Here is an 18,989-nt window from a genome sequence, read left to right as displayed (position 1 = left end):
GGCGGATGCCTCTCCCTGGGTACCACAGGGCTTGGCTGGGCTTGGCCCGAGTGCCTGGAGGCAGAAGGGGCTGGGTAAAGGCCCAGCACCCCTCCTGCAGCTGTGGTGCGGGTCTCCCAGGCAGCTCAGGCCCTGGCTCCCCGCGGGGAGTTGGTGCCTTTGCCAGGGCTGGAACAGGAAGGCCTCCTCACCAGCCCCCGTGCGGCCTCTGGGCCCCTCTGCTGGGCTCCTGCATGGTTCCTGCTTGGCCACCTGCTCAGAGAGACCTTCCTGGGTCGTCCTCACCCCACCCCCACCCTGCTGCCACCTCTACTGCCCTGGCTTCTGCAGCACCGGCAGCCCCTGCAGCTGACTCGTCCTGCGTGGAGCCTCCTTGCTGCCTGTGGCCCCCTCTCAGGGACATCCCTCCTCCCGCCCACCCCCAACCCCCAGTGTCTGGAACTGCACCGGCTCCCAGAGGGCGCTCAGGAAAGAATGGGTGCTGAGGAGGGAGGGAAGGCAGGGAGGAGGGACGGGCCCCTCTGCCCTGGCTCTGGCTGCAGAGCCCTGGGTCGGAGGCATCAGCCAGTCCTTTGCGAAGCCGTGGGTTGGGACCCTAGGACCTCCTCCCACAAGGCCGGGGGTGGGACCAGCATCTGGAGGTTTGGTTTGGGAGGCAGCTGTAGACAGGACGTCTTGCTGAGCCTCTGTGGGTACAAGGGAGCGGGCAGGGGCTGCCAGGCCTTCTGCCCAGCATGCATGGGTGACAGCCTGGCCCGGCACCTGGAGAGTCCCCCGACTGCCCAGGCCCCGAGTCGGGCCTGTGGGGACCCAGGGGAAGGAAGAAGAGGGGTCTCATCTGTGGGGTCTCCACACCTAGCACCCTCCAGGGTCCTGGTGCCACCTGGGGTTGGGGAGAGAGCATCCTGGGGCATCTCTTGGGGCACTGCCAGCCACGGGCACCCTTCCACGGCCTGGGCTGGGGGTTTAGGGGGCCGGGGCTGCTTCTGTCCTGTCTTCCTTACCCACCCCCCCTGCCTGGTATGGGTGGGGGGTGGCAAGGGATGAGGGCACCTCCTTGGAGAGGCTCCTGGGGGGCTCCAGGGGTACGGCTGCCTGCGGCCCAGTGGCAGTGCCAGCAGCACGGGGGCTGCACCAACTGCTCGCCAGCCTTCAGCGTGGGGCCCACTGCCCGTGGAGCCCCCCCACTATAACACCAACAATCTGTTGTGTCTGCAACAGAAATCCCCCGTGGGACGTCACAGGGCTCCCCCAGTCAGGGACACGGGGGTATGTGGGTGGTCAGGCGTGGCCTGTGCCCTGAGGGCACACGAGGGCTTGCGCCTGGGCAGGAGTGTACAGCCGGCTCAGGCCCACTGCTGGAACCCACGGACCCCGGCCTCCCCTCCACCAGGCATTCGGTGAGCAGCCCCTCCTCCGGTGGCGATTAGGCCATGGATGGACGGCATTACCAGACAGTATTAGACAGAAAGACCAGATCTAACCGTGTCTGGTAAGACGCCCATCGGCAGGCTGTGGTGCGGCCGGTCTCATCGGCGGCCCTTCTGGAGGGCCTGGGGCTTCCCCTGCCACCCGTCCCGCCGCACCGTGAAGAAGAGGGAGGGCTCAGCGGCAAGACCTCCAGAGCCTCCTAGTCCGTGGAGCGGCCCCAGAGCCCTGGTGGCCTGGCCCAGGGCTGCTCCGAGGAGGGCTTTCCTGTAGACCCCGTCTGAGCAGCAGCCTAAACACGTGTTTGTGGGCGCAGCTGGGTAGCAGTCTGGCTTCCCTGCTCTTGATCCCGGGTCAAGGTGGCTGTGGCACCCTCGCAGCTTTCTGAACGGCCCTCGGCCGGTTAATGAGTAACAGCCGGGCCAGGGGCAGAGCCTCCTCCTGTGGGAGAGCCACTGGGGCCCAGGGCAGAAGGGTCACCCCTGTGCCTACACCGGCAGGTCTGGGGGCTGGTGTCCTGGCTTCAGATCAAAAAGATAAAACAAAAGACCGTCCCGGCCTTGATGGTTTGGGACAATGTTCCCAGTCTCGCCTACGACACTGCGGGGGCTGAGGGCGGGGAGAGCGGCACGGAACGTCCACTGCTCCAGGCACCTGGACACACCCTTGTCCCCCCGCGTCCCCAGTGGACCGAGGGAGTAAGAGAGGTGACCGCCCACGGCCCCAGCTGGCTGGGACCTCTAAGGGCAGGGCCACCTCCCAGCAGTGAGCTGGGGTGCCCCGGACAGCCGTAGTGGACATCTGACCCTGTGTGGTGGATGGGAGGGCCTGGGAAGGGAAGGTGAGGGCTGCCTGCTGCCAGCCCTGTTCCAGCCAGAAGGCGCGTTTCTCTGTGTGGCTGCTGACAGGCCACCGGCCACTCCGTGGGGAGAACCCAGGCCCAGCCACAGCGGGTGCGCAGGAGCCTGCCTGCAGGCTGGCGGCCCTTCTCAGGCCCTAGCATCCCGAGTCCCTTGGGGAGCACCGAGGGCCCCGATGTGGCAGAACCGGCCCCGCAGCAGTCGGCAGAGGCCTCCCTGGTTGGGCCGGGCTGCAGAGCTGAGACAGGCCGTCTGCCCGTCTCCCAGCTGGCCCGGGGCTCGGCCCAGCTCTGGAGTCCAGGAGCTCAGGACCGCGTGTCCTCGGGCCACTTCCCGGCGGGTGGTGGGTCACCTTTGAACATCGTTACCAGACAGTGTTAGAGTCGAGCGGAGAAGTCCAGCACTGTCCGGTAAGATGCCCACAGAGGCCCAGGTGTGCCTCGGCCCGAGGACGCGGGACAGACGTGGGTGCCCCACAGCCTGCACGCAGGGCCCAGGTGCAGGCAGGGAGGCCTGCGTGCTGCTCCGTTTTCCCAGAGCCAAGGGCACCTGGGGCCGTGGACCCGGGACCAAGGCCGGAGGTGTTGCTGGCCTGTGAAGTGGCCCACCCGCCCCGGGCCCAGGCCTTTGTCGCCGCTCCACTTGGCCCACACCTGCCAGGTGTGGTGGCAGCACCTGCTTGGGCGCCGTGGGCAGGGCCCGGAACCCGAGCATCCTAATCCCAGATCACTGGGGGCGGGGCACCCGGTGCAGCTGCAGGAAGCCTTTGATTCTGGAGGCTGAGAAGGGGCACAGACACGTCTGGGCCTGGGGAAGGGGCCTGCCCAAAGTCAACTTTCTGCCTTAGAGCCCCACCTGGCAGCCACTGGGACAGGACAGGGTGGGTGAGCTGACTGTGGGTGTCAGGGGCTGCGGCTGGTGTGGGGCCTGTGTGAGGAGAGGTCGGGGCCCGGGGCCAGGCTAGGGGAGGGCGGCCCCGTTGCTGCGAGCAGGGCCCCACCGTCATCATTACCAGGCAGTATTAGAGACCAGGCACCATCCAATGCTGCCCAGTAAGATGGCGATGGCCGCCCCGAATTGGGTCTGGGGGCCGCCCGTCTGGCGTGAAGAGGGGAATCGATGGAGGGGCGCCCAGCAGCCTGAGGTGGAGCCATGGAGACTTAGGGCACTGAGGTGGGGAGGGCCCTGGCCGGGGCTGGAGCAAGTGTGTGCCCTGAGGCCACAGTGCCAGGCAGGCGCCATGTGTGGGGGGTCAGCCCGGGGGGAGGCGGGGCTGCAGCGCCTAGAAGCCCCCGGAGGCCAGGACCACAGGGTGACCCCCTGCCCAGCCAGCCCTGGCCGGCCCAGTGGGGCCACCAGCTCCGGGCATGGGGTGGGCACCTGTGGGGGGCAGGGGGTCCTGCCCACAGGAGGCTGGGGCCCAGGGGCGGAAGCAGAGCGGGACCCTCCCGCTGAGCCGACGCAGGGACGGGCCCGGCCCCGGGGTCCTGGGTGAGCACGAGTGTGTATGGGGCTCCATCTCTCGGGTGCAGCCCCAGCACAGTCTCCAGCGCCCACCCTCCCGCCCTTCGCAGGAGCGTGGACGAGCGTCGGGACCAGGGAGGAGGATGGCTCCCAAGGCCCGGCCCTCCTCAGCCCCCCACCCAGCAAGCAGGATGGTGTTCCCGGGGCCCAGGGCCCCCACCTCTCACCGAGCAGCCTGTCCCCAGCGCCCCACTGTTGCGTGGCCCTGGGGTTCCGGCTGCTGCTGGCTGTGAGGTCCAGGGGCGGGTGAGGAGGTGCTGGGCCTGCAGGAGGGGTGCAAGAGGGGTAGCCCGGTCCAGACTGCGCCTGGCGGTCACTGTGGCTTGTGTGCCCACTGGTCTGGGGTCCAGCCCCAGAGCAGGTGGGACAGCAGCCCCCAAAGGCAGAATACAGGGCAACAACCCCCAGGTGCCTGCGGCGGCCAAGCCAATCTCGCACGCACCCCAGGACAGGTGGGGCCCTGCCCTGCTCAGGGTCCACACCTGGGGCCCCTGCAGGGAGCTGACAGACCCCTGGCACCCTGCCCTGGGGGATTGAGGGCATCTCCAGGCCTGGAGAGCTGGCCAGAGCAGCTTCTCAAGCTTTCCGGCATCTTCCACCCACAGAGGCTGCAGGGAGAGGGCCTGGGCCCTGTGCTGATACCCCCCACCCGAGGCTGCCAGACTGACCACTGCCAAGACTGCGTCCACCCAGCCCCGGGCCTCAGCCAGGTCCACCCGCTTCTCTGGCTTCATGCTCGGGAACAGGCGACATTTCTCACAGGGCCTGGCCTGACTTAGGCTTGGCCTTGGGGGACATGCATGGGGAGTGGGCTTCATAGGTGCCCGGACCCTCCAGGTGACCACGTCCAGGCTCAGAGAGTGGTGCCCATGGCCGGGATGCAGGCCTTTGCCCCTCCTGCCCCTCCTGGCTCAACCTTGCCTTTCAGTGTCCATCCTTCAGACCTGTAAAGTCCGTTCACTTTTTTCTGAGCTAAGTGAAACCATTTAGACTTCACTTCCAGAGCTGAGTTCAATTTCAGCTCCACTCCTGGCTGCCAGGGTACAGGGTTGGGACAGGGGCCCAGCACCCCTCCTTGTAGCCAGCCCACCGTGCCAGGTGGCCTCCCCTGTCTGGCCTCCAGTGCCCTCGGCTGCTCATGGCCAGCCCTACGTGGGGAGCACCGAGGGCCTGGGAGACCCCACAGGCCCCGGCCAGCCTGGCTGCAAACCAGGTGGACAGGTCGGTCCCGCTGTCCGCTGCCCACCAGCATATCGGCTGTTATGTTCTCCCCTGGGAGGCAGAGACCTGGTGGGCAGCAGCGTGCTCCCTCTTAAGCCCCAGGACAGAAACCCACTCTCCTCCTGAACCCAGAACCTGTAAATACACAAGGAAAGACCAAGGCCCAGCCGGGCCCCAGCACAGCTCACATGTGGGTCAAGGGCCTGGACTGCCGTGTGCCTGGCTTGGGGCAGTCAGGCGAGTCTTACTGGCTGAAATGAAAAGTGAAAATAAATGTAGCCTGTTTTTGAGTGCCCCCAACGGTGCTTTCTTAGCCAGTTGTTGGCAGGAGTGAAGCCAGCATGTGGCCCCTGGGTGCGGGGTCTGGTTAACCATCACCATTCTGACCAGGCTCGGGTGGGGACATTGAGGAATCAGAGCATCTCCTGTTTGGAGAGCAAACAGCCCACCTGGAGGGTGCCCAGCCTGCCCGGCCCGGCAGGACCCACTTGCACAGGACAGGGTGGGGTGGGGAACACGATCCCAGCGTGAAAAACCAACAGGCTGGTTAACCTGCCCAACGGGCCTTAATCAATGGTGAGGCCGCACAGAGAACAAAGCACAGAAACCCAACCCCTGTGCGCGGAGCGGGCAAGGAGACGCTGGGGCGGGGGTGGCCCGGAGCTGGCCTGTCTGCACGCAGGGCACAGCCGGAGCTGCGCGTCTGAGGCCAGGCCGCCATTCCCCGCCTCAGCCCTTCGGGGCGCCCTCCCCACACCAGAGGCCAGAGCAGCCTCCTCAGGAGGCTGGTGGTTTCCACGGGCTGTTTTGCCGTCCCCTAAGTTCACCAAACAGATTTTGCAAAGAAGGTATTTGCAGGTGATCAACACGTCTGAAAATGCACAGTGGACTGCGTCCATATTTTATGGTGTTTTGCATTTTCATAAATGCAAAACTTATTTTGCCTAATTCAGCGTGCTGCCAATGGCTCTAACTTTGAAGCATTTCATCTGAGTTACTAGACAAAAGTAAAAGAAAACCAAACCGACCTATTTTTCTAGATGCTCAGCCTAAAAAGGCCTAAAATGCTCCCAGTGGATTAATTAAAACAGCCTATCCTTCTGCCCTAGAAGCTTCGTTCGTCAGGAACAATGAACCCTATATTATGCCTCAGAGAGAGTCTGCCTCTTGTCACATCGAGGTTATCACCTCCTAAGCTTCAAAGCTGCTGAAGAAAAGCCAGCGACTGGGCTGGGTGTGCTCGGCCGGGGCAGCGCGGCCGCCCTTCCGGGACGGGGTGCTCGCGTGGCTGCTGCAGAGGCTGCTATTTCGAGTTTAGGTGGAGGATCTTTAGACCAGACTTTGGACTTGACCCCAGTCACCGAGTCGTGGGCGGGGGCCAGCCTGCACCTCCTCAGACGGGGGCAGGTGAGGAAGAGCGCGAATCCGGGCCAGACCGGCTCTGGCCCGCGCTCCGGCCGTCACCAGCGTGGCCACCGGCGAAACCGAGCCTTGCCCAGGAGCAGACGCACGGACACCCACGGCCAGAGCCCCCGCGTCTCAGGCCTTCCCGGCACCTGGCTCCGGGCGAAGAGACACCTCAGCACCGGCACTTCAGTGGCCGACTCGGGAAAGGGCTTTCCAGAAGGTCCTGTGGCGGGCGGAAGGCGGGAACCCTCAGCTGGCAAGCCCAGGCTGCCCTCTGGCGGGGCGGGAAGACCCCCACCAGCTGGTGCTGGCCCTGTGGACGTGGCCTGTGCACCCTGACCGCCCTGGGCCGTGGGGCGGCTCCACACCCCGCACCCCCGGCGCACCCGGCCCCGGGGCCCACGTTCTCGCAGAGAAAGGGCCCCCCTACCCCGAGCCCTGGCCCCGCCGGACGCTGCGGCCCGATGGGCCACTGCCACCGTCGCTTGCCCTTGTCCTCCCTGGGTGGGCGGCGCAGGGGCCCGCGGTGCCGGTGCCGGGGGAGGCCCTCGGCTCAGGGCGGCGCCCTCAGGCTCCCCCACCTCCACCTCCCGCACTGACCTGCCCCGACAGGATCTGGGCCTGGAGGATGAGGGTGGGAGGCCGCTCCCACCCCTGCCTGCGGCCCGAGCCCAGCCCCGTCCCTGCACCTGGGACCCACCGGGCCTCTGCGCTGATGCCAGGGAAGCCTTGGTGCTGGTCGCCCCGAGTACCTGTCAGCCCCTGGTCCGCGGCCTGGGCGCCCAGGTCTGGCTTCGGCCCGACCTGCCCACAACCAAGGTGGGACGCCTGCTGCCTGGGGAGACCCGCGGCCCGCTGCCCTCTTCGGAGGCTCCGCACAAAGGAACCCGAGGTCCACGCGTGTGCAGTGGACGGCTTGCCGGGCCTTTGGGGAAAGTTCTGAGAGCGACTGGGAACAATGGAGGTGGCGCGGGGCAGGGCAAGGAAGAGGCAGCGAGGCCCCGGCTCGCCTTACATGTAGGGCCTCCCCCCTCCCCACGCAGGTGTCTGCTCTGGGCCGACCAATCTCCACTCCTGGCGGCCGACAGGTGTGTCCCCCGGGCTCCCATAGGCCAGGAGGGAGGCAGCTAGTGACGCAGCGGCAGGGCGGGCGCCGGGCCTGCACACATTCCTGCCCCCGCCTCGCCCGACTCGCCTGCCCGCCGGGCCAGGTTGAACAGAAACCAGGGCAGGGAGCGTCTGCAGGGGCTGCAGTGGAGCGTGTGAGCCGCCGGCCGGGGTGGCCGGCAGCAGCTCCTGTCCAGGCGCTGGGCGCGGCCTTGCTGGACCAGGGAGGGGGTGGAAGGGGGGCACGCCCTGCACCCCTGCTCTCCACCCGGTGGCCCCAGCGACGCCCCTGCCCCTTGGGGCTGCGGCCTCCCGTTGACAAAGGGCAGAGGCTGGACCTGACCCCTCAGCTCCAGGCCCCCAGCTCTGCCCCTGTGGGCAGACGGCCCCCAAATCAGGCCGTGCGCCACACTGACCCACACGCTGGGGGAGCCAGGCTGCTGGGAAGGCGGCCCCGCTGCAGGGTTGGGGGCCTGCCTGGCGACCGAGGCCTCGGCAGCCCCTGGGACCCCCATTTTGGAACCCCTGGACTAGGGATGCAAGGTTTTGTGATGGGGTTTGGAAGGGCCTGGGGGCCCACGGCCACAGGGTGGGAGGGACAGGGCCCCAGCCCAGCAGGACACATCCTGAGGATTTCATGCTTGTTCCCTGCTCCTGACAAAAGGGCCTGTAATGAAACGACTGTGATCCCAGTAATTAGCCCGACCAGCAGAGAGATCCCAAAGGCCCAACTACTTTCCGTAATGAACCCTGCAGCTGTGCTGGAAACACAGCGTCAAGGGCTGTCCCTGGGCTACCGGCACTTGGCCTTGCTCCACCCTGGGAGCTGGGCTCTGTGACCCAGAGGCTGTCCTCCAAGGATGGACGAGGCCAGATGGCTGAGTCACTGCTGCAGAAATCTCCAGGGGGTGCAGCCGCACAACTCCAGAGGGCGCCGTGCACACCACACGGGGGACCCAGAGGAGGGTACGGCCCCCAGGAGCCTCCGTGGGCCTGGATCACTGTGGTCACAGTGGGGGAACCAGAAATCCGCCACGGGCCCCTGGAGAGGGGCGGGGCATCTGGAAGCCAGTCCTGGGAGCATCGGTGACCTCTAACCCTCCAGCCCTCCAGCCCCCAGCCTCTCCTTGGGATTGTTAGGACGCCCACCCACCCCGGTGCCCACTCAGGTGTCCACGTTTGTGTGGGGGTGGGGCAGGACACAGGCCTCCGGCGGGGACCACATTTCGGGGAGCCTGAGGCATGGCCATTGGATGGGAGTGGGAGGAGGGGCTGCTGGCGCTGACCCCGTCCTCAGGCTCACACCCTGCCCCCCTCACGCTGCCTGGGCTCGCGGGGGCGGGGGCACGCATCCGAACCACAGGGCTTAGCCCAGAGATGTCAGGCTGGGGCTGATGGGTGCGGTGTCGCCAGACTTCAGAAGCTCCCAGGAGGACGAGGGGCCACCAGAGGGAGCCGTGGCCAGTGGCCACTGAGCCCCGAGGGCCGGGACGCGGTGGGGACCAAAGGGGCCCTGCTCAGCTCTGCCAGGAAGGGGGGCGGCCGAGGGGCCGACTGACCGATCGCCTGCCCTGAGGCAGAAGTAAGCCTCCTCTGAGTTTCTGGCCGGCGTGGGCTGCCTGTGGCTCTGATCCTGTTGTCACCAGGTGGGGACACTTTCCCACCAGTTCAGACGCTCCACGCAGACTCAGAGACACCTGGGCACAGAATGTGTCTGTCTCACTCAGAGTTAAAAGACCACAGGGTTTTCTGTGGGAGGTTTCTCGAGGCTGCTCTACCAGCAGCCGCCCTGGGGCCAGGGAGAGCCCCCCTGCCATAGACTATTATCTCGGGAAACTTGAGGTCCCGGCGGGAGGCCACCCCAGCTGACCAAAGCTGTGCCGCTGAGGCCTGCTCTTAGCCCAGGGTCAGAAAGTTCAGGAAGCAGCTTAGCTTTGCCCATGTGCAGCGTGGCCCGGGAGCGAGTGCCCCCAGGAAGCGAAAGCCATTTTGACGGTCTCCTCTGGTGCATCACTTTGAAGAGGACGATTCTGGCCTGGCTGACCGCCTGCCCCGACCTTGCAGCGACCACTCGGCACTCTCCTTGCCTGTTCTGCCTAAGTCTCGAGTAGAAGAAAAATGACCCAGGGCAAGACTGGGCCCTGTGCTGGCGGGATGACCGAGGGGGTCTTGGCAGGGTTTGCATGCATCCCATCCCTTGGTTTCCAACAAATGGTCAGTTGAGATCTTCCCTTTGCCCCTATAGTCGTTGCAGGCAGCCCCCGCCAGCCCAGGCTGGGTACAAGGACGCTCTGGCACCTCTGAGCTCTGATGATGGCCACCTCGAGCCCCTGAGCTGGGGTGGCCGCTCCTAGTGGAGCAGCAGGACCTGGCTCCTGCCCTGTGCAGAGGCCCTGATCCCTCTGAGGCAGCACCCTGACCCTGCAAGGATAGATGTGGTCAAGGGGGTCAGCGGGGCGGGGCCTCTGGCCTCCTCCAAGGGGAGAGGTGTGCTGGTCCTGCTGGCCAGGGAGAGGCAGGCACCCTGAGGGTCAGCGTGGGGCTGTCCCCACAGCACACCAGACCCATGTCATCCCAGCCCGGCTGGCAGCAGCTGCACTGGGTGCCAGGATCACTGGAGAAACGGGTGGCCACCAGACAAACGTTCCAGCCCGGCCCACCTGCTGGGTGCAGATGTTGTCATGGCAGCAGGAGGGGGCGGGGCCAGCGAGACAGGCTCTCCAGGGACAGGGAGGCCTGAACTGGGAGGGGTGACAAAAGCCCCGCCACACACTTGGGGACACAGGCTGGTGGTAGAGCTCGTGGTGAGCTAGCCCCCAGCCCCTCAGCCCTGCCTGGGGCTGAGGCCTCCCTGGGCGGGGCAGGCAAGACAAAGGGCCATTGTGCTGTGGCTCCCGGCTACTTCCGGCATGGTGGCCATCTGGGCGCAGGCTCTGCCGGGAAGTCAGGCCTCGGTGCCAAGGGATGGCCTTCCTGCTGGGACAGTGGTGGGGCGGGGGAGGACCCTGGAGCGCCCCCTGCCCTCCCCATCCCGCCCCAGCCTTGGACTTAGCTCTCAGCCAGCCCCGGGCTCCTAGAGGACACAAGCCCTGAGTCGCCTCACCGGTCCCTGCACTTCTAGTTGGGACAGGCCATGTCTCCTCTGCACAGGCCCTGAGTTTTCTGCAGGCTCCTCAGGCCCACCTCCTTGCAAGCAGAGCAAACACCTGGGGCAGGTGTGGCTAGACGCTGGGGCTGCCCGTTAGCCCCACATGGGCCTGCTTGGGCGGCTGTCCCTGGGGTCAGCACCCGCCATGGCGGGGGACAAGCTCTGTCACTCACCCGTCCCTGGCCCTCCACCGAGTCAAGGGTGTTGCCCTGGACTGGGGAGGGGCCATGGCTAATTTTGCCTTTGGTCACTGCAGTTGGCACTGCCCTAGATGACAGGCAGCTTCGTGTCAGGAAACTGGGAGAAAGGTCTAGTCACAGGTCCAGCAGGGCAGGACCCTGGTGTTTGGGGTTCGGACTTGGAGGTTCTGCCCAGGAAAAGGGCTCTCCCCATGGGGCACCTGCTCTGTCTCCTCGGGGGCACCCCTTGCACCCCCTGCCCACACTGAGCTGTCTGATGCAGCAGAGACCCCCCTCCCACCTCGGCAGGAAGGCCATGCAGGGGCTGCTGTGTTGGAACACAGCGGTGGTGCCCACGGGGCGGGGTTGGGGTTAGCCCAGTGCTGGGACTTCTCTCTGGCCCTCCTGGACGTGTCCTGGCCGCCTTGTCCCTGCCTTCCCGCCCTGGGCCATGCTCTCAGACCCCACCGCTCAGGCAGGGCCTGGCGGCAACACCCGCAGGCCGTGCCAATGCTGTGGCATGCTCCTGCACCCGGATTCGGCCTTGACCTTGACCTCCTGTGCCTGAGACCTGGAAGCATCTGTGTTGTCTCAAGGCCTGTCTCCCTGAGGGACACACCTGGTCACAGTGTCCAGAAAACACTGGGCCAGAAGTCTGAAACCCTGCGTCCATTATTCTTAGACATGTTGAGGCCCCCAGAGGCCTCTAGGGGCCAAATCCAGCGGTCAGCCCTTTGGACCTCCTTGGCCAGCTTGTCAGCAGCTGGTCACTCTGCTCGTAGAGCCTCTCTCTGACTCGGCCACCTGAGACCAAGGCACCCTGGGAGCCAGTGGGTGGGGCTCTGGTGCTGTGGGGATGGAGGGAGCAGGTATACCCTGTCGGGGTCTACAGCTAGGGAGGACCCAGAACTGTGGAGTTCAAACATATTTGAAATTAAAATATAAAGCAATAAAAAAGTCCCGCTGGTGGAAAAACCTCAGCTGGGTGAGCGAGGCCACGTCACTGTGAGAGCGGGTGCCCCGACGTGATGTGATGAGAAGGGTGGCGTCTCCGCGGCTCCTCCCCAAGCCCCTGACCCCAGTCTAAGTGTGAGAAAAACATCAGACAAACCCCAACAGAGGGGCAGTCGACCAACACATGGCCAGCACTCCTGCACACGGCCAAGGTCACAAAAACAAAGGGCATCTGAGGCCCGTCGCAGCCAGAGGAGCCCGAGGACACATGACGACTGAATGTCATGTGGGGTCCTGGGTGTGAAGAGGACACGAGGGGAAACTGAGGAAACCCGAGGGAGGTGGGGCTCGAGCTCGTGGAAACGTGCCTACGTGGGGTCACTGTGACACCGACAGTGGGAAAGCTGGCTGTAGGCCTACGGGGATTGCAATGGCTCTGCACATCCGAAACTAGTGGAAGGAAAGCTGGCCAGGCAGGAAGGCAAGCCCTGGGAGCAGGCCCTGGAGGGGACACATCTGGGGAGCCGGGAGGCCCTTCAGCCGGGGGCCCCAGGTGTCAGGCTGAGCGCACAGGTGTTGCCTGCAGATTCCGGTGGAGCAGACGGGCCGGGACCCACCCCAGGTGCCACAGGCCCCGTCCTCCACCACATCGTGAGCTGTGAGGATCTGGACCAGGGCACCTGCGCACCAAACCAAGGGCCCTTCCAAGGATGTGCAGGGACCTCGGGGCCGTGGGCACTTAGTAAGAGCTGCATGCCAATGCTCCTGGGCCTCAGGGGTTCACAGGCATCCATTTGAGGGGCTCTGACCAGAAGCAGAGCTGCAGGGTGGGCTCTGGCAGGGCAGTCTCGGCACAGAGGGAAATGACTCAGCAAACCCCACGGGCAGTGCTGCCCCTGCAGCTGCCTGGTCCCTCAATGCCTCCTCTCACCTCTGACCTCCGGGAGGTCCAGAGGGGACTCTGGAGACGAGGCCTGATGCGGGCAGCTGCCTACGGGCTCCCATGCACCCCTCGACCAGAAGCTCCGAGCAAAGCCTGGCCCAGGGTCTGAGGGCCTGCGAGTGGCCCTTTTGTCCTGGGAGAGCTGACCACAGAGCTGGGCCTTGTCTGGACCCGCTGGAGGGGCGGCAAGGGGCATCCTACCCACCTCGCCCATAGCCCCACAGCTCAGGACCCCTAGGAGCCCCCAGGCCAGAGAGGCTGGGGCGGGGCCCTGGCGGGTTGGGGCCCGACCCCACGGCTGGGAAGACCAGCTGACCCCAGCCTCGTGATGTCCAACCCTTCCCAGCCTCCTCTCTGCTTGGCCCTTGTTTCTAACTGCCTGCTGGCTTGGCTGGCCAGGTGGGAGATCCGCCTCTACCAAAGGCCTCTCATTGTCCCGCAAGGCTGTGTCCAGCAGGCCCCAGGCACTGAGGGTCCCAAGCCGAGCCAGGCTGAGGGGCTGCTGGGCCCTGAGTGACGCCTCCTTCCGGCTCCTCTGGCCCTGACCGCGCAGGTGAGGCCAGTGCCCTTGGGCAGGTGGGGACGCTCTGCGGGCTCACAGGGGCCCTGGGCAGGGGTCAGGGCCCGAGTGCTGGCTCTCGCTGTGCCGTTGGTGGGTGGTGATGGCCGCGTAGGGCCCTGGGGGGACAGGCACGGCTCGAGCCTGCCCTGCCAGCACTGAGCGGCTTCACGCTGATGCCAGGAACCTTACAGGCAGCCCCCTGCCCTCTCCTGGCCTGCGGGGCCCATGCTTGGCCCGCCCTGGCCTGGTCCAGCCCTCAGAGCAGGGGCAGGCCCAGTGACTCAGCGGACCCCAGGAAGAAACAAAGAGCCTGGAGGCAGTGGGGCCCTTGGCGCTGGGGCTGGAATGACCTGGGCACCTGCATTCGCTGCCCATCGGGTGTGGCCGGCCTGAGGTCACGCCCTTGCCTCAGGAGACCGGAAGCTCAGCCCCAGCTGCCCCACCCTCGGCCAAAGCCAGAGATTCCGAACATCACTGTCTCCCAGAGAGCCCACGTCCATGGGCGTCAGCCCCAAGCCCAGCACTCAAGAGAGGAGGGGTGGCCCTTTCCGCTCAGCCCCTCCCCAGGGGCTGGCACTGAAAGCGACCCCCATCTGCCGGGTGCAAAAGGGGCCTCAGACCCCGGGGTGGCCTGGCTGGGGAGCCCCAGGCCTCCGCCGATGTCCCTCTGCCGGCCCTGCAGGAACCCTCTGGAGAAGGGCCACAGGCCTCCCACTTAGCAGATCCACCGAGGCCCCCGTCTCTCCACCATTCAGCAGGGCCTGGAGCAGCGGGGGGTGGGGGGGTGCCCCTGCAGCCCCAGCTCCATCGCCAGCCGTCCTGCAGACATCACGCTGGGGGTCAGGGCTTCGACACAAGGATTCGGGGGGCACAGCCCACAGCAAATACCGTTTCTTCCTTCTAGGACATTCGAGAGAGAGTTGCTAGCTGGACACCCCTCACACCTGACACTTGTGTCTTTGTCCGATGAACAAGGACCCCCCCAAAACACAGCCGCCGAGCCCAGGAGGTCCCATCGCCCCGCCCTGGTCCTCTGCCTCTGCCGTGTCTAATAGACACTGACCTTCCTGGACCTGCCCCCCACGGCCCAACCCTGTGTCCACCAGGAGCCCCCCGGTCCCCTGGACTCTGCCGCCCCAGCCCTGGGAGGGCTGGCTGTGCCTTCACAGCGCCCCGGCCCCGGCACCATCCGCTCTGACTGCCGCCGTCTCCCCTGGGTCGGCGCCCCGGCCCCGGCTGCCCTGCATCTGCCCTTGCGGTGTTTGTGCAGGTGGTTCTGATTTGCGTCCCAAATCATCAGTTGCGGCCACCATTAGCATCTAATTTGCATGAAAACTCTCAGATTCAGGGGAGAGGGTGGGGACTCCAGAGCCAGAGTGGACTGATGATGGGGGAGCTTGCACACCAGCCCCCAGACAGCAGGGAGGGCGACGGGCTCCTAGCGGACATCTGCCTCCCTCGTCCCCTCACTGCTCTGAGTGGGGTCCCGGGCCAGCAGGACCCCCGCCTGGACTGGTGCTGGCGCAGGAGCTCCCCAGCTGTGCCCGCAGGGGTCTGCAGCCTCCGTGGCGCCCAGCCTCTGATCCTTGCCTGGCTCAGCCCACGTGGCGGCCTGCAGTGCAGACTCCCCCTCTCACCCTGACCCACCCTCTCGAGCGGCAGTCAGAGCCCCGAGCGCCCCCCGTTCGCAGCCCAGGCCCCGCTGCCCGCTCCGTCTGGCTCTACCCGACCCTCGTCCCACCCCAGCCATAGCCTTCTGGGGGATTTCCTGGACGGTGGACACGCTGCCCCTCCTCTGGGAGGGTCTCCCTCTATCTCCCTGTTAGCTCCCTACCCCCAGCAGGCTGCAGGCCCCGCGAGCCCACTGTCCCCAGTGCCGGCGGGAAGTGAGGGCTCGGAAACCCTGGTCAGACGAAGGAGGGGGAGGTCAGGGGAGGTCAGGGGAGGTCAGCAAGAGGGTCAGGAGGGGGTCGGGGTGAAGGTCAGTGAGGTCAGCAAGAAGGTCAAGGAGGGGTCAGGCAGGGTCAGCAAGGGGATCATTCTGGGTTGTGCAGCCCCCGTCCTCCATCCCTTCTCTGGGGTCCCACCTGGGGACCCCTCTTTTCCGTTCCCAGGTGGCCCCTTGGCTGTTTCTGCCCTGTTCTCCCTGCAGGGGCCTATTCTACGGGGTCTCCTCTTAGGGGCAGAATGGACAGTGCAGGGGGAGAGACTGGACGGACAGAGCCTCGTCCTGTGCCCTGAGTCAGAGTCAGGTGTGGCCCTGGGGGCGGGGGTGCTGGCGGCTGGCATAGAAGGGGCCTGGGGTCGGTGAGGTGACCTCCAGGGAGGAGGGGGGCAGGGAGCCACGTGTGCAGTGGGGTGAGGCCCCCTTCAACTTTCTGGGCGCCCTTCGGGGAGCAGCTGCCCCGAGCCAGGGGAGGGTCCTGGAGCCACGCCACCTCTGCCCACAAGTGCCCATCTGTGGCCCCGTCTGCCTGGAGGGGTACAGAGCGGGGCCGTCAGAGCCAGACCCTGGGCTGTGCCACCTGGAGGGCGGTGCCACCGGGTGGGGGGTCGTGATGGGGAGCGAGACCCTGGGCTCCTTCTGCTCTGGGCCCTGGACGCTGGGTCCGGCTACGGGAAGTTTGAGAGGTCTCTAAGGGGTCAGTGGCCGCGGGGGAAGCTGTTCCAGAACCAGCCTGTAGCTTGGCCCTGCCCCTGAGTGAGTTTGAGCGGCTGCCTCACAGAGGACAGAGGGGAAGCCGCCCAGAAGCCCTGCGTTTAGCAGCTTGGGCGGCAGCAGGGGAGGAGGGGCCGCTATGGCGATGCCCAGGGAGGCGGAGCCCAGCCTGCGAGGCGGGGCCCTCACAGCCCTGGAAGCCCAGGCAGCTCTGGCCTGGGCCCGGGGGCCCGGGTGTGCTGGGCGGGGCACATCCCCGGCCTCAGGGGCTGCCAGGGCCCTTGTGGGGCGGCCTGTCTGATGCAACCCAGTCACCAGGAAAGACAGGCACCAGCTGGGCTGTTGCCACGGCGGGGAGGGCTCTGCTGGTCGCCTTCAGCCTCTGGGGAGAGCCCGCCCTCAGCTCCTGCTGGCAGGGCCTGAGCCCACCGGGGGGCCCGGGCGCAGCCAGGCTCCTTCTGCACCTGCAGGCCCTTGGGGCCCCGCTGAACTGCCCCGGGCCCTGGACCAGCCGCCCTCGCTGGGCCCCCTCTCACAGGGGCAGTGAGTTAACAAGGCCACTGGGCCCGCTCTCATCCCCTCTGACTGGGTAATTGGTCTCCAAAGGCAGGGAAGTGTCACCGAGATGCCTGGGGCCGCCTCGGGGGATGGGGCTCAAGAAAAGTTACACCCCTATTTTTCCACTCGCTGGAGTCTAATTGTGCTCTGGGGCCGCCCACCTGGCACCGAGCGGGTTTGTTTGGAAGATGCTCAGGATGGAAGACTGGCTTTCCTGTTTCCAGGGCGAAGGCGGCCTTCTGAGCCCAGGGCTCATGCAGGGGTCCCTGAGACAGAAACGGTGGGGGGCAGCCGCCGCGGGGCGCGTCGTGGGGAGGGACCCATGCAGTCCCCGGGTCCTAGTCTGATGGGATTGAGTGGGGGCGTGTTTCGCAAGGGAGTTTGTTTTTTTAATTAAGGTGAAATTCACATAAAATGAACAATTTTAGAGTGGACGGTTCTGTGGCATTTAGTGCATTCGCAGTGCTGTGCAGCCACCACCTGTATCTAGTTCCAGAACCCTGAAGGAAAACCCACCAGGTAGCCCTCCAGCCTGGGAACCACCACGGTGCCTTCGTTTCCTGGACTCGTGGTCTGGACACGTCCCCTCCCCATCAATGGACCCCACGTGCCCACAGCTCAGTTTGGTCCCTCTTCTCTACCCCATGCTGTCGAAGGCTCCAGCAGGAGATCCTCGCCTGCCCTTTGGGCCACACGGCAGGCGATGTGGCATCCACTCATCCGCCGCTTGTTCATGGTCTGGGCCCCGACGCCCACAGGCAGCAGAGGAGGCTGAGAGGGCCGTGGTGGGGTCTGCAGGGCGCCCCGAGAGCGAGGGGTCCCCGCGTGGATGGGGCCGGTGGGGCAACAGAGTGGGGAGCGGGCAGGGTTGGGGAAACAAGGTCCCAGCTTTAGGCAAGTAAGTGCGAGGTGATGGTGAGACAGGTGAGCTGGGGCCAGGACAGGAAGTGGGTCTGTGGGCCTGGAACCCAGGAGTGGCCTGCAAGGCCAGCCAGCTGACCCCAAGGTGTTGGTGGCTGGAGGATCAACTCCCATGAGATTCATGGGTATCAGAGCTAATTGGTGAGGAGTCCACTCCCCTGGACACGAGAGCCCAGACCCCTCGCTGGACACGGGGAGGGGCACCGAGAGCTGGGACCCCCAAATGTGCGGACAGCAGTTGGGAAAGTGTCTGTTAGCTGACATTTTAAGAAAGACGCTGAGAGGCCTGATGACAGGGACCGAGGCTGCCAAGCCTCCTTCCCTGGTGGACGCGACTCTGCTTAAAACTGCAGCCAGGGGCCCGGAGGGGATGGGGTGGTGGCAGGGCGGGGGTGGGGACAGGGAGAGGGGGGCTGGGGGGCCGGGGGAATGGAGCACAGGAGCCTGGCCGCACTAGATCTGGGTCTGGCCTGTTCCGAGACACTCAGGAACTCTAGCCCCGGATTCGAGCATCGCTGCTGGGCCCGGGTCTGGGATGTAGGAGCTGGGGAAGGGACAGCCCTGGCCAGGACAGGCCAGCAACGTTAGGGGGGGTGGGGGGAGGCAGAGATGGCCCCGGCGGGGAGGTGGGGGGAGCTGGAGGGGCCTGGCAGCATCGGAGGACAGCACCAAGGCGGGGTGGGGGGAGGAAGCCGGGGCCAGGCCAGGAGGCAGAGGAAGGTCACTGTGACCTTGGAGAGGGTGTGGGCTGAGCAGCCGGAGGGAGGAGACTGACAGGAGGGAGGCCGAGAGGGGGCAGGAGTTGGAAGGGCCCCTGGGTGGGGGGGTTAAAGACGACGGGGTGGGAGAGTGGGGTCCCCAGGAGGCCCCCGAACAGGCCCAGTGGGGCTCCCTCGCAGGAGCATGGCGTTAACCCCGAGGGTTGGCTTGGGCCTGACCACATGAGGAGGAGGCTGCCGGATGGTGTTTCCTGCAGCCACGGTCGGTCAGCCGTGGGAGCTGAGGTGGTGCCGGGAGGGGCGGGCACAGGTGGGGCCTGGGGACCAGGGACAAACCCAACAGAAGCCGTGGGAGGGTGGGTTTCCCCCGAGGGGCGGCCGGGGTCCTGTGCTCCTGAGGCTGCGGCCGCGCTGTGGGGAGTGGCACAGACTGACCCTGAGGGGCAGTGAGCTGCAGGTAGTGGGGTGCCCTGCGGGCTGCAGCCCAGGAGGCCAGGCCTGGGGGCTGAGCGGGGCGCTGGGGTCCGAGGGCCCAGTGGAGAGACCCCTGTGGGTGCAGTGCGTGATGAGAGGGTGTGGGAAGGCCCCTTCGGACAGGCCTGGACGCTTGGCCCACAGAGGTGGGGATGGGGGATGGGGGTGGACATGGTGAGAGCTCTTTGGGAGAATTGCACAGGTGGGGGCCCCAGGAAGAGGCAGGCTGGGGGAGGGGATGTGCCAGCACTCAGCTCTGGACATGGAGGACTTCGGGGGGCAGGGGGGAGGGTACAGTTGGAGGGAGAAGCTGGGGCTGCTTTGA

The sequence above is a fragment of the Hyperoodon ampullatus genome (assembly GCF_949752795.1).
Source record: "Hyperoodon ampullatus genome assembly, chromosome: 2".
NCBI classification, from domain to species: domain Eukaryota; kingdom Metazoa; phylum Chordata; class Mammalia; order Artiodactyla; family Ziphiidae; genus Hyperoodon; species Hyperoodon ampullatus.
This window is presented reverse-complemented; position numbering follows the sequence as displayed.